Genomic DNA, 11863 nt, shown 5'->3' on the forward strand with positions numbered 1-11863 from the left:
TATTAATTACAAACTAACTTTCCCGCCAAAAATCGCCAAATGAGTGAAGCTGCAGGGTTTTTTTTCCCCCACGCCAATGAGATTAGGCTTAACATGATTTTGACTATTATTTCAAACGATTCTGTTTACTTTCTTGGTGTTCGATACATTTGAAATTAAACATTGTTAATGAATCAATCTTTCTGATTCATTCTGAAGTACTTTTGAATTAAAATAAAACAGAATAAAGGAAATTAAAAATTTATAATCTATATTGTGTTACCCCAACTGGCGTAGAAAATTCATACATTTGTGTTGCCCCAATTGGCGTTGAAGATTCACGCATGCGCAGGTGTAACAAAAGATAAAGCCATTGATGCTATAAATTCCAATCTATTTCCACGCGTACGAAGGCGCGGGTGAAAGCTAGTATGTTATAAATGATAAACGCATCTTATAACTAGCGATTATTATTATGATTTTTTTTTCCTTTGTATTGATCAAATTCCATTGCTAATAAAATTTAACAAATGTAATCCCCTACCTTGTCTTCGATTATAAAATAATTTATTAATAATTAATTAATTCATCTATTTATTATGGGGTAATTATTTATGCTTACCGATATATGCGAGTATAGGCATTATCCATCACATTCGCCAGAACACAAAGTTAATATTAATATGAACTGGCAATTATTAATATAAACCATATATTTTTACTTCGTCCATAACAGATATTTTGAGAAACATATTCCTCTGCGCGTATATCCTCAATAAATGTCTTATTTCACAGGACTGGGGACTCAAGGACTAATCGAAAATTAACTGGCCTCATTTTTAATCCTGTTAAGTCAGCTACAACCAAAATTTAATACCTCGGCCAAGAAGCGGCCGAAGGAAGACGAATTTTGTTAGTTTATTCTGGTAAAAATTTACGAAAATTCAAGAATTCCATAGCAGTTAGAATTTTTATTCACTTTCAAAGTTGGAAATTAAATAGAGGCAACTGTATAATTATGATTAATTAAATGTTGGGGAAAGACCAACCTCGAGTAGTCAGTCACCTGTGCAGATGCGAATGCTGCCGCCAGGCGAAGGATCTACAACCAGCATCTTAGCAAGACAACAATCCCTGATCTAAACTGCCCAAGAAACCTTTCCTCTACAATAGCTAGGCTACGTACTGGACATTTCAAAGGCATGCAGATCTCACAAACCAATATAAAATCCTATCCCATCTGCAAGTACTGTCCCCATTCGCAACTAACTCCAGATCATGTTTTTGACTGCCAGGCCATTATCGGTTCCCTCTTTCAACTTGGAGCACCCCCAATCGAAATCCTCCGTAGCCATCGGGCTCCAGAACTTGCAAATCTTGTCACCAAGGCTTTTGGAGGACTCTAATATTTTGCACTAGCACTGTATGCATAGACACGACAACAACAACATTAAATGTTGGTACTAGCTTGAAACATTTATATAGTCCCTCGATATAACATTGTGTACAACTTGCTTCCAGGGTTGATAGACTTGAAATGCCTGTCCTGTTGTTGGTTCCAATGTTTCAAATTATCTCTATAAGAAGATCTGAAACAGTTGGGGAGACCATGAAGTATTCCCCATTATATTTAGAATCAAAGTATAATCGCCTAAAATTAAATCCATGGGGTGCCGGAGTTAGCAGAGAAAAATCCCACACTATCAAAATAAACAATCAGTCAGGGATTCCAAATCGGAATATTTCCGTGATTCTTAAAACATCTGACTGCTTCATTAGAATCACCAACAAAAATAATACTGTTTTAAGTATTCTGTCATTTCCACATCACTGGAAACAAGATATACACAACTTCGAAAGACTGTACATCTTTAAAGTTTATATCAATATCGAATCGCTTGTAATTAGGTAGTTGCTACTGCTAAATGTCCAACTTTTCTAGATTTAATCAGTCATTTAGGTATGTAAATCCTCTTATCCAACTCATTTATAATATTCTCCCCCCCCCCCTCATCGTATATTATATACTCATCAACTTCTTTTCTACTTCTCTTTTATCCTCCTCTGCATCTGATTTGCAGGGAGTTAGATTTCAAACCTACGGAAGATATGGCAGTTCATAAGCATAAGTACCCTGAGAATATAATAAAGAAAAGCAAGTATGAATTTTGATGTCTTTTTCCCTAAAAAAATCACAAATTTGACAAAGATTTGCCATTTTGGTCACAAAACTGCACACCAAATGTTATTGATTTCAGTCGCTTTTTGAGTTATCAAGTCCGCATACTTGCGAATATATAGACTAACTAATCATCTCTGCCCCATCCAATTTACCAGATTTGATTCAGAATTTAACTTAGCGATAAAACTGTATACCAAGTTTCGTTTTTGAGTTGTTTTCACATATAGATTGACAAAGAGAGAGGCATGATTCCAAAAAATGTGTTTTTCGAACGTAGGGAAGCCCGAAGAATCTAATTTCTTGTTCAATTTTTTTTTTTACCATTACAATATCTCCTCATTATATATTTCTTATATTAAAAATAAACAATTTTTTTTTCAGTTATTATTATCAGCTAAATTATCGTTAGCTGTATAGCTAAATATTTGGGTACAACAGAACAAGTAACATCAAAAATCAGCATAAGGGCGTTAGCGTCAGTATATATATATAAATGCCTAGCTCCATCTGTAATACTGGCTTAGCTTATAATACACCAACTATACGCAGCTCCAACTTGTGTTTTGGTGTCTAGCAATTCGGACTTTTTTTTATGTGTGCCAATAAAGCTTAGAATGAATAAAAATTAGATATAAAATCTTAAACTTCTCGGTTTTTTTAAACTTTTTTTTAAAATTCTGAATTATATAAAGATCAATTCGCTAAGATCTGTCATTTTTATTATGCTGATTCGTTATGTACTTCCTTCTTGGGACAGTTGGAAGTTATTTCTATCCAGCAGTTTTTAAAATTCTGTATTTGGAGACCCTTTTTTGTATGCTTGTTTGATACGAGATCACTATCTGCTTCGATCCCTTTTCACTAAGTTTTAATTTGAGTGTTCCTGAAAGTTTTTTTTTTTTGGGAGGGGAGAGGGTTATAAAATTCCGGAACTTTATTGTTTACTTTTAATGTTACAAAATATTTACATCTAAAATTTGCTACAAATTATATTTTTATTATTATTTCTTAAGAACTTTGCTAATGTATAAGAGATTTTTTTTATTCAGTTTTGTTGGTTAATCAGTGACAATCAAATCGAAGATGCCATTGACACCCCTTCTAGATGGGCAGATCTAGTAAATAAAAAGTACAGGGTGGTTATAATTAAACTTCCCCTTTAAACAGCATCATACAACGCAAACGGGTGGACGGATTACAGCGAAATTTGTATATAAACTATAAACGATATGCGCTCACGGAATTTCGAAAAAAAATTTAGTTCCAAAATGTCCACCAGAGGGCGCCATTTCCGGAAAACATTAATTTTAACACAATAAACGACCAAAATGGAATACAGAAATAATATTGACATTTATTGGCTGGTTTCTGATCACCTTGACATCGAACCATATTAAGTAAAGGTAAGGAATAAATAACAGTATGCTGTTTGAGAAAAACATATTAGGTTTTCAGAAACATGAACAGATTAGGACGAAATTCGCAAGAGTAGCAGTTGTTAATTATGTCCAGGATGATGTAGAGAAAGATGCTCCATGTGACCACCCCCATTCACCTGCAAAATTTCAAGTCGGTGGACAGTGTGTTCAACAACAGATCGTAACTGATCAGTTGTGATGCTTCACACATGAAGCGGTATGGAGTTCTTTAAGTCATTCAATGTTACAACACCGTCGCAACAAGGTACCGTCATCATTACAGCCGTTACAGCAAGCGTTTCTTATCTTAACCTGTTTTGTATAAAACTTCCTCTTCTTCGCAAACATGCAAATATCGACATTTTTTTTCCTAGAATTGACAGCTTTTCCCAGTTTGACATTTTATTACTCATAATTCTTGTTCTGTATTGTTAATATTGTTTCTGTATTCCATTTTGGTCGCTTATTGTATTAAATTTAATGTTTTTCCGGAAAAGGCGGCCCTCTGGTGGACATTTTGGAACTTTTTTTTTTTTTTTTTTGAAATTCCGTTAGCGCATCTCGTGTATAATCTATAAACCAAATTTCATTGTAACCCGTCCACCCATTTGCGTTGTAGGATGTTGTTTATAGGGGAAGTTAAATTATAACCACCTTGTACATTTTTACAAAATTGCCGGGGGGAAAATCCAAATTTTACATAAATCATTAACATGTTCATAACTAAAATAAATCATTAAAATATAATCTAAAATTAACGTGCGCATTAAGTTGAAAATATGATGAAATGTGAAATTAAATTGACCAATTTATTGAAAGAGGAGTTACATAATTTACATAATCTAGAATCCAAAAATGCTAAAATTAATAAATACAGAAAATTTTGAAGAAATATCTTTTTCCTTGATCACTAAAAACACACTAGAAACTTTTTTCTTAACCATCCTCTGAATGTGGTTGTACAATAATCTCTTTTTTTTTTAAATACAATTATTAAAATATCCTTTGTACACATTTTGTTAATAAAGAATCGAAATATAAGGGCAACGCAAAATAATTGTAAAATTATGTAGCAGTTCAGTTTCTAAGCAATTATTATCATAAATATCATTATTTTATACCTTAAATTGCAAGTTATTATTAATAATAAATTAACGCAAACTTTTCTAATAGCTAACTAGATCACGAAACTATTAAAAAATGCAGATGAAATCATTTGCTCACGAAATCAAATTTAAAATCTTGTTTTGGAAAAAAAAATTAAACATTAAAATGTTTCCTAATCCTAGGATGTTTCATACATCCTAGAATCCACCGATTACTAATCTCGCATTATGGTGCGATATAAGCAATTATAAAAAGCTAACACCTGGCCCATGAGGGGATCGAACCCGCGACCTTCGCGTTATTAGCACGACGCTCTAACCAACTGAGCTAATGGGCCTTCGAGAACTACTCAAACTTAAGTGTTGAAATAGACGCCATTGTAACTCGTGATTTGCAATATTAAATTTAGTAGAGAAATTTGCCTTAATTTAATAAAAACTTCAAACTTTGATGGAATTACATCATTTATTAATTATTTTATTTATTTTTTCTATTACGATTTGAATTTTACATATCACTTTGACAAAAAGAAACATTGCATCGGCCGGGAATCGAACCCGGGCCGCCCGCGTGGCAGGCGAGCATTCTACCACTGAACCACCGATGCTACACGAAGCTCAATCTAAAATGAACTCACGCATTAGAAACGCATTTCAAATACATTATTATTGACAGTAATTTTATTAGAGTAATGGGATTGTCATACAGAAAACTTTGTTCTTCAGATATATTTACCCATTTTTTTAAAAAATTCATACATGGATATTAGACACAAACTCTCAGAATTTTTTAATTTCCTACGAAGAACAAGTCCGGTATGTCGTTCTTTTCCACAAATGTCCCAAACTGCTGTCTGCTTTTTCAAAATTCATTTAAAAATACCAGCTAAAATGAGTCAGTATATTTATTGGAAATAAAAACAGATTAAAAATTAACATCATATTTGCAACTATTTATCTCGGAAAGTGACCCTTATATTTTTCAAACCTATACAATTGCAGTTATAATATTGATTTGATTATTCTTGCGTTTTAAAGAATTTTCTAGTTAGGATTTTCTTCCCAGTGTAGTATAATTTTGATGGTCAAAAACTTTCTATTTTTGAATGAATTGCTTTTTGAATCATGAATTGCTGAAAAAGATTGTCGGTCATTTTTGTTTAGACTGAAAGAACAGCGAAACTCTGTTTATATATTTTAAATGCGAAAAAATTTGCTTTGTAACTTGCATTAAATTCTTTGTGAATTTTTCTGTTAAATAAAGAAAAAATTAACAGTAAAATAAAATTTCAGAAAGTTTATTTTACTAAAAATTTCATTATTTAAATGTTATTGTAGAATATGCATTATTTTAGAATAAATCTCCGGCTGTTAAAATAATGAACTCGATAGCATTGAAACAATCGCCATCCTTCGTAGTGTACACTAAAAAGTCATTAAAAAAACAGTTTTGTATGCAAAAAAGAAAAAAGAAAAAAGAAAAATCAAGACACTTGTAAAATGTTCATTCGTATCGTCAATGAAATATGAAACAGTCCTTAATTATATATAAAAAAAAAGGGTCGGTTAGCAATAAATTTAAATTATTTTAAAAATACCTTGTTTCTGTTATATTTGATATTATATATAAACTTATTGGACAAATGACGAATTTATCATTTAACAAATATTAAACATAAATGGGCTAGAAATAAAAAAATATTGTTGTCTTAAATACATTTGACAGCTGACAAAAATACATATTTATATGGCAGCTGACAATAATTTCTCATCTAACTGATGTAATTAGTAGTAGATGCTTATAATTAACTGTAAACCAAAACTTAAATTTATTAAAGCAATAAGTGCTAATAATTTTACAGCCTGCATCTTTTTTTAATTAAAATTTTAAATATCCATCAGACTCACGATTTGCATTTCATGAGCGTCTTTAACTATTGAACATTTTAAAAGGTAATAATAATCCTATTTACAGAAGTCCCGCTTAAGGTGTCAAAAAGATAAAATTGTAAAACAACATACTTTGCTGTCACATTTTTTTTCTCGGATTGATTAATCTACAATAATTATACAATAGTGAATATTACATTTTATGATTGTAAAAATTGCGAAGAAATATCCTTAAGAAATGAAATTTTTAATCAACTCTTCTTTTTATATACACTTAAATTCTAATTGAAACCAGTTAAGTAAAAAAAATGGGACTTTTTCCTCGAAATCGAAATGAACTTCCTTTGTCTCGAATTGAAATATGTATTTATCAAGCATTGCACGATTTTCTTTCAGTTTTCTTACTACACTTTCAAACCATTACTAACTAGCTTGACTAATGAATTAACCTAAAATGAACATGTTGTCCCTTGACATTTGAGTAAATAAAAGTTAAGCAATTAATTCTTTAAAAAAATGTTTGTAAAAATGTGCTTTTCCAGGTAGATTATATTCTTCTTAGTATCCTTTTTTCAACAATTCTCAATCTTTATATGCGCCCTCGAAAACTGACATCCCTACTAACTGCACACCACCTGCTCACCTTTGACCCTCAAGAAAACCAGAGTTGGAGGGAGGGAGGAGACCACACCCCGAAGGGGGACTCGTTCTTCTTGAGATTGGCCTTGAATCCCCGGGGTCACGCGGGCCATATGGCAGACTTCCGGTCCTGTCTGCACTTGGCGAAAAAAAAAGCAAAAGGGTGCAGGAGCTACCGCTCAGGTTTTCGGTTTCTGTTCCTGGATTTCCAAAAAGAGCCAGGCATTGATTCTGGGGCTTCTTAATGCGATTTTGATGACTCTGGTTTTGAAATTTCCAATTCTAGTAAGAAAACCGCACTTCAACGTTTGCTAAGTTAAGTTCCCGTCTTCAACGTTTGCTAAGTTAGCGTAATTTTTTAGTTCTTCAGTGGTAACCCATTTGAAGCCTTTAAGAAATCTCCACTTTTTGCAAATGCCTTAACCTTGTTTTTATTAAATGTATCTTTTGACATTGGATGTTTAATCCAAAAATAATTATTCTAAATAATTATTAGCAAATTAAAACTTGATCAGCAGTTTACTATTAAATATAAAGTAAGTGTTAAACCATGTCTCATCAAAATTTTAAGTCTATAGGTAATCTATTTCAAATTGCACATTGTCTTTTGTGATATTGTAATTTCACTTTCTAATTTCTCGTATAAACTGGGCAAAGAATTAGCAGAATCTTTCTTTAAATTCGGATTTTTCAGCCTTTAAAATTGGGGAAACACCATGCAAATACTTGATGAAACAATGAAAATATATAAAGTTCATTACAGCAATGAAATCTGTTGTTAAAACTCATTTTACTTTGTTTTTTTGTTTTTTAAATTTAATTGACAAAATAAAGAGAAAAAAATTGCACATTTATTAAGTTTTACTATTAAACTAACAAATTTTAAAATGAGCAAAATTCCAATATGTACTATTATGTGCTCGGAAATTATGGCAGAAAAACATCAAAAGTTTGCCCAATTTATCAAAATTCTAGTTGCAATTTGAGTTATAACAACAACAACAAAAAAAAAACGCTTCGAGGTGCACATTTTCATTTTCTAAAGTATATGTCTGTTGGATTTGATAATCTAATACTCTGTCCTCCAGAGCGCCGATGCATAGATGGACACACACGCACACAAACACTTCCTTTTAAAAATATAAATAGATTGGAGTTATGAGAAAACCAACAATTTTTTCTGGAAGTCCTTTCAAAATTACATAGTTCTGAAATCTTTCAAATTCTGAAATCTTTTCAAAATTACATAGAATTTAAAATAATTTCTCTTCCGAGATACATGTTTGCACAAAACACAAGTCAAAGGAGTTGCATCAAAGTGAAAGCGCATCAAATCATGAAATCGCACTCGCACACATACAAAGAAAAAAAAAAGCAATAAATGCCCGAAAGAAACTTTCCTTTTACATCTGTCAAATCAAATAGGATTCTCCGACAAATAAAAAGAATTCGGTATTAAAATCCCACAAGTTTGTCTGTCAGAACAAATATTTGTCCACCTCCATTTCAATTTCAATTTAAGTGGCTCGACAAAAGGAAACCAAGTCTGACAGACAGAATTTCAGCTCACTAAGTAAAATTCTCCAAGTGCTCATAACACAACATTCGTCTCTGTGGGTGTTTACTTTTTTCCCTTTCTCCGTGGAAAACAAGGCGGGGATGGAGAACTAAGCCGAATTCCCCCTGAAAAACTAGAACACGTGCGGTTGCCTAGCAACAGCAGAAAACCGGCCATTCATCCCCATCTCTTTCTTCCATGGTATTACCTTCCGGACAGTGGGGCTTTAAATGGAAAATACACGTGGGATTTAAATCCTCCCCCCCCCTCTTTTTTCATTCATTCATGCTTTTGGGGGAGGGAATGGTGGAAGGGTTCCATAAAAGGCTTGTTTACCGTCTATTTTGACTAATGGTGGAGCGGTCAAGTTTAGAAGCCCTCAGGGTATGTGAAATAAGGGGCCACGTCTGCTCAATTATATTTGGGAAGTTTATTAGAGATTAATAAATCCTTATAACCGGCTATGATTCTTCATTTTATTTCCTCATATATGAAACATACAAAGTAGAGTAATCTTCGAAAAATTAAGCCGTGAGATTTTGAGAAATATCTACGTTTCAAAACTCCCAGAATCCGAAAAAAAAAAGGGAATTAATTCAAAAAAATTTTCCTTGTTAACACCATTGGCGAATTCAGGTATTGTAAGGTAGTAGACAGTTCTCATTAAGAAACTCCTGTTTTAATTTATAGGTTAATTTATTTTCACATTTCAACACATTAAGAAGTTGATAATTTATCTTAGGATAATATCTTTTATTTTGTTTATTTTATGAATATGTATTTGTTTTTATTTATCTAATTACTCCAGACTCCCCAGCATTCAAATTTCTATACAATATTATTGAAGCAAATGTTTGATTTTATGAGTATTCGTATGATTAAATCATTTTAAGGAAACATAAAAGATTCTGCACAATTATACTTGATAAAGTGTGAATATTATCTTAATATTTTATATTTAATAGATTGTATTTTTACTTTCTCGTATACGTAGTAAGTCATATCGCTGACTCTCCGACTCGCCCGAAGGCACACGGATGGAGAATACTGAATGACCGGAACGCCGCAACAGCAACATTGGCGGGAATTGTGGTTGAGTCCTAAGGGCCATCATCGGCCATGATACAACCCTTCCTTAAAGAAGTACGTTCCGTCATCGATGGGAGGAACCAGATCCCCCACCCTATTTATGTACCCACCAGGGTGGCGATTTCAGCCACCATACCGGAAGCATCTCATCCTTATTTCGAGGTGGTTGAGTCCTAAGGGCCATCATCGGCCAGGATACAACCCTTCTAGAAGGAAGTACGTTCCGTCATCGATGGGAGGAACCAGATCCCCCCCTATTTATGTACCCACCAGGCTGGCGATTTCAGCCACCATACCGGAAGCATCTCATCCTTATTTCGAGATGGTTGTGTCCTAAGGGCCATCATCGGCCATGATACAACCCTTCCCGAAGGAAGTACGTCCCGACACCGATGGGAGGAACCAGATCCCCCCCCCGATTTATGTACCCACCAGGGCGGCGAGATCCAGCCACCATACCGGAAGCATCTCATCCTTATTTCGAGATGGTTGTGTCCTAAGGGCCATCATCGGCCATGATACAACCATTCCCGAAGGAAGTACGTCCCGTCATCGATGGGAGGAACCAGATCCCCCCCCCCGATTTATGTACCCACCAGGGTAGCGAGATCCAGCCACCATACCGGAAGCATCTCATCCTTATTTCGAGGTGCCCCCCCGGGGGTCACGCATGCGTAGTAAATAGAAAGTGTAATAATCATCAAAAAATTCGAATTCGAAATTTTGACGAATCCTCAAGTTTTAGATCTCCCTGAGTTCAAAAAGCACATTTTTGGAAAATGTCTCTTTGTCTGTGACAAAGATAACTCTAGACAGTTGAAATTTGGTGTACGATATTTATATAAAATGTGAAAAATTCTGTCAAGTTTTGTGCAAAATCCGCTCAAAGGGAGCCTGTCTGTCCGATTGTTCGAATATAATTCAGCATGATAACTTCGAAACGGAGAAAGCTAGGTAAATAAAATTCGATGCACTGAATTCTAATGTAGACACCTATCGAATTTTGAGCCAAATCGAACAAAGGATTGACCGTCTGTCTGTGTTATTTTTAGAAACATGTAAACGCGATAATTTAAACTCGCAATGATTTAAATGTATCGAATTTGATAATGATACAAGTAGTTGTGAGTCAAATTTTTATTTCAATCGATTGGGAAAAACGCATCTAAAACACAAATTCGATTTTCGGATTCTATTAACCACATGCCAGGGATTCATCGCCAAATAACTCGCCAAAGATGCCTCGATAAATTCTTTAAAAATGCTATATTCACTTCAAAAGTAAATATTTCATAATTATTGAACGAAAAAGCTTTGCAAGGCGTTCTCTTGGATAATACCTTTCTTAGAGAGTATGCGAGATAGTTTGGGGGATACAACTTCCACTAGTTTACTAATTAATTTATTTGGCAACTACGAGGATGAAGCTTTTTAATCAATCGTTACGGCCCCTTTCAGGCTAGCACCTCTATGGTTATCTTATAGCTATAATAATTATCTCATCCGCCGCTGGTGAACTCAACCCCCCCCCCCCCAGAAAAAGGATTCAGAAGATGAAATGATCTGTTCTTACAGATTTCTATCGAAATTTACCCAGAGTTTATCTATCTGTCAGTACGTGATCATGTGAGCACGATTATTCAAAACATGTAACGAGCTAGATGGATAAAATGTGGCATAGCTTTATTAACAGAATCGCAGATGTCCAAAATATTTTTGAACCAAATCCGTCGTATTTTGACTTTCGACATATCTATCCATGTGTATAGAAACGGACTGAAACGCAAGAAACATGATTTTTAGCATGTGAATCTTTAAATAAAAGTCTTGGATTTCTACTCTGTGAAATGGTTGGTTTTAGTCATATATTATTCCTCCCCAAAATTCACTTCACCACGAGCTATTTTTTTTTTGTTTGTTTAATTACTTTATTATAATCTCAGTTATATTTTTATTTAAAAATAAAAAATGCTTGCTTAACAGACTCATATATTTAATTCCA

General features: G+C 33.6%; 2 non-coding genes across 2 annotated transcripts; both read right to left on the minus strand.

The window, feature by feature from the left end:
- Positions 1–4949: 4949 nt before the first annotated feature.
- Trnai-aau (transfer RNA isoleucine (anticodon AAU)) lies at positions 4950–5023 on the minus strand. The gene has a single exon. It is a non-coding gene; the product is annotated as a tRNA-Ile (tRNA).
- A 199-nt stretch (positions 5024–5222) lies between these two features.
- Trnag-gcc (transfer RNA glycine (anticodon GCC)) lies at positions 5223–5293 on the minus strand. Its single transcript has one exon. It is a non-coding gene; the product is annotated as a tRNA-Gly (tRNA).
- Between the last annotated feature and the right edge of the window lie 6570 nt (positions 5294–11863).

This window comes from Argiope bruennichi, chromosome 1 (genome assembly GCF_947563725.1).
Source record: "Argiope bruennichi chromosome 1, qqArgBrue1.1, whole genome shotgun sequence".
Taxonomy (NCBI): Eukaryota; Metazoa; Arthropoda; class Arachnida; order Araneae; family Araneidae; genus Argiope; species Argiope bruennichi.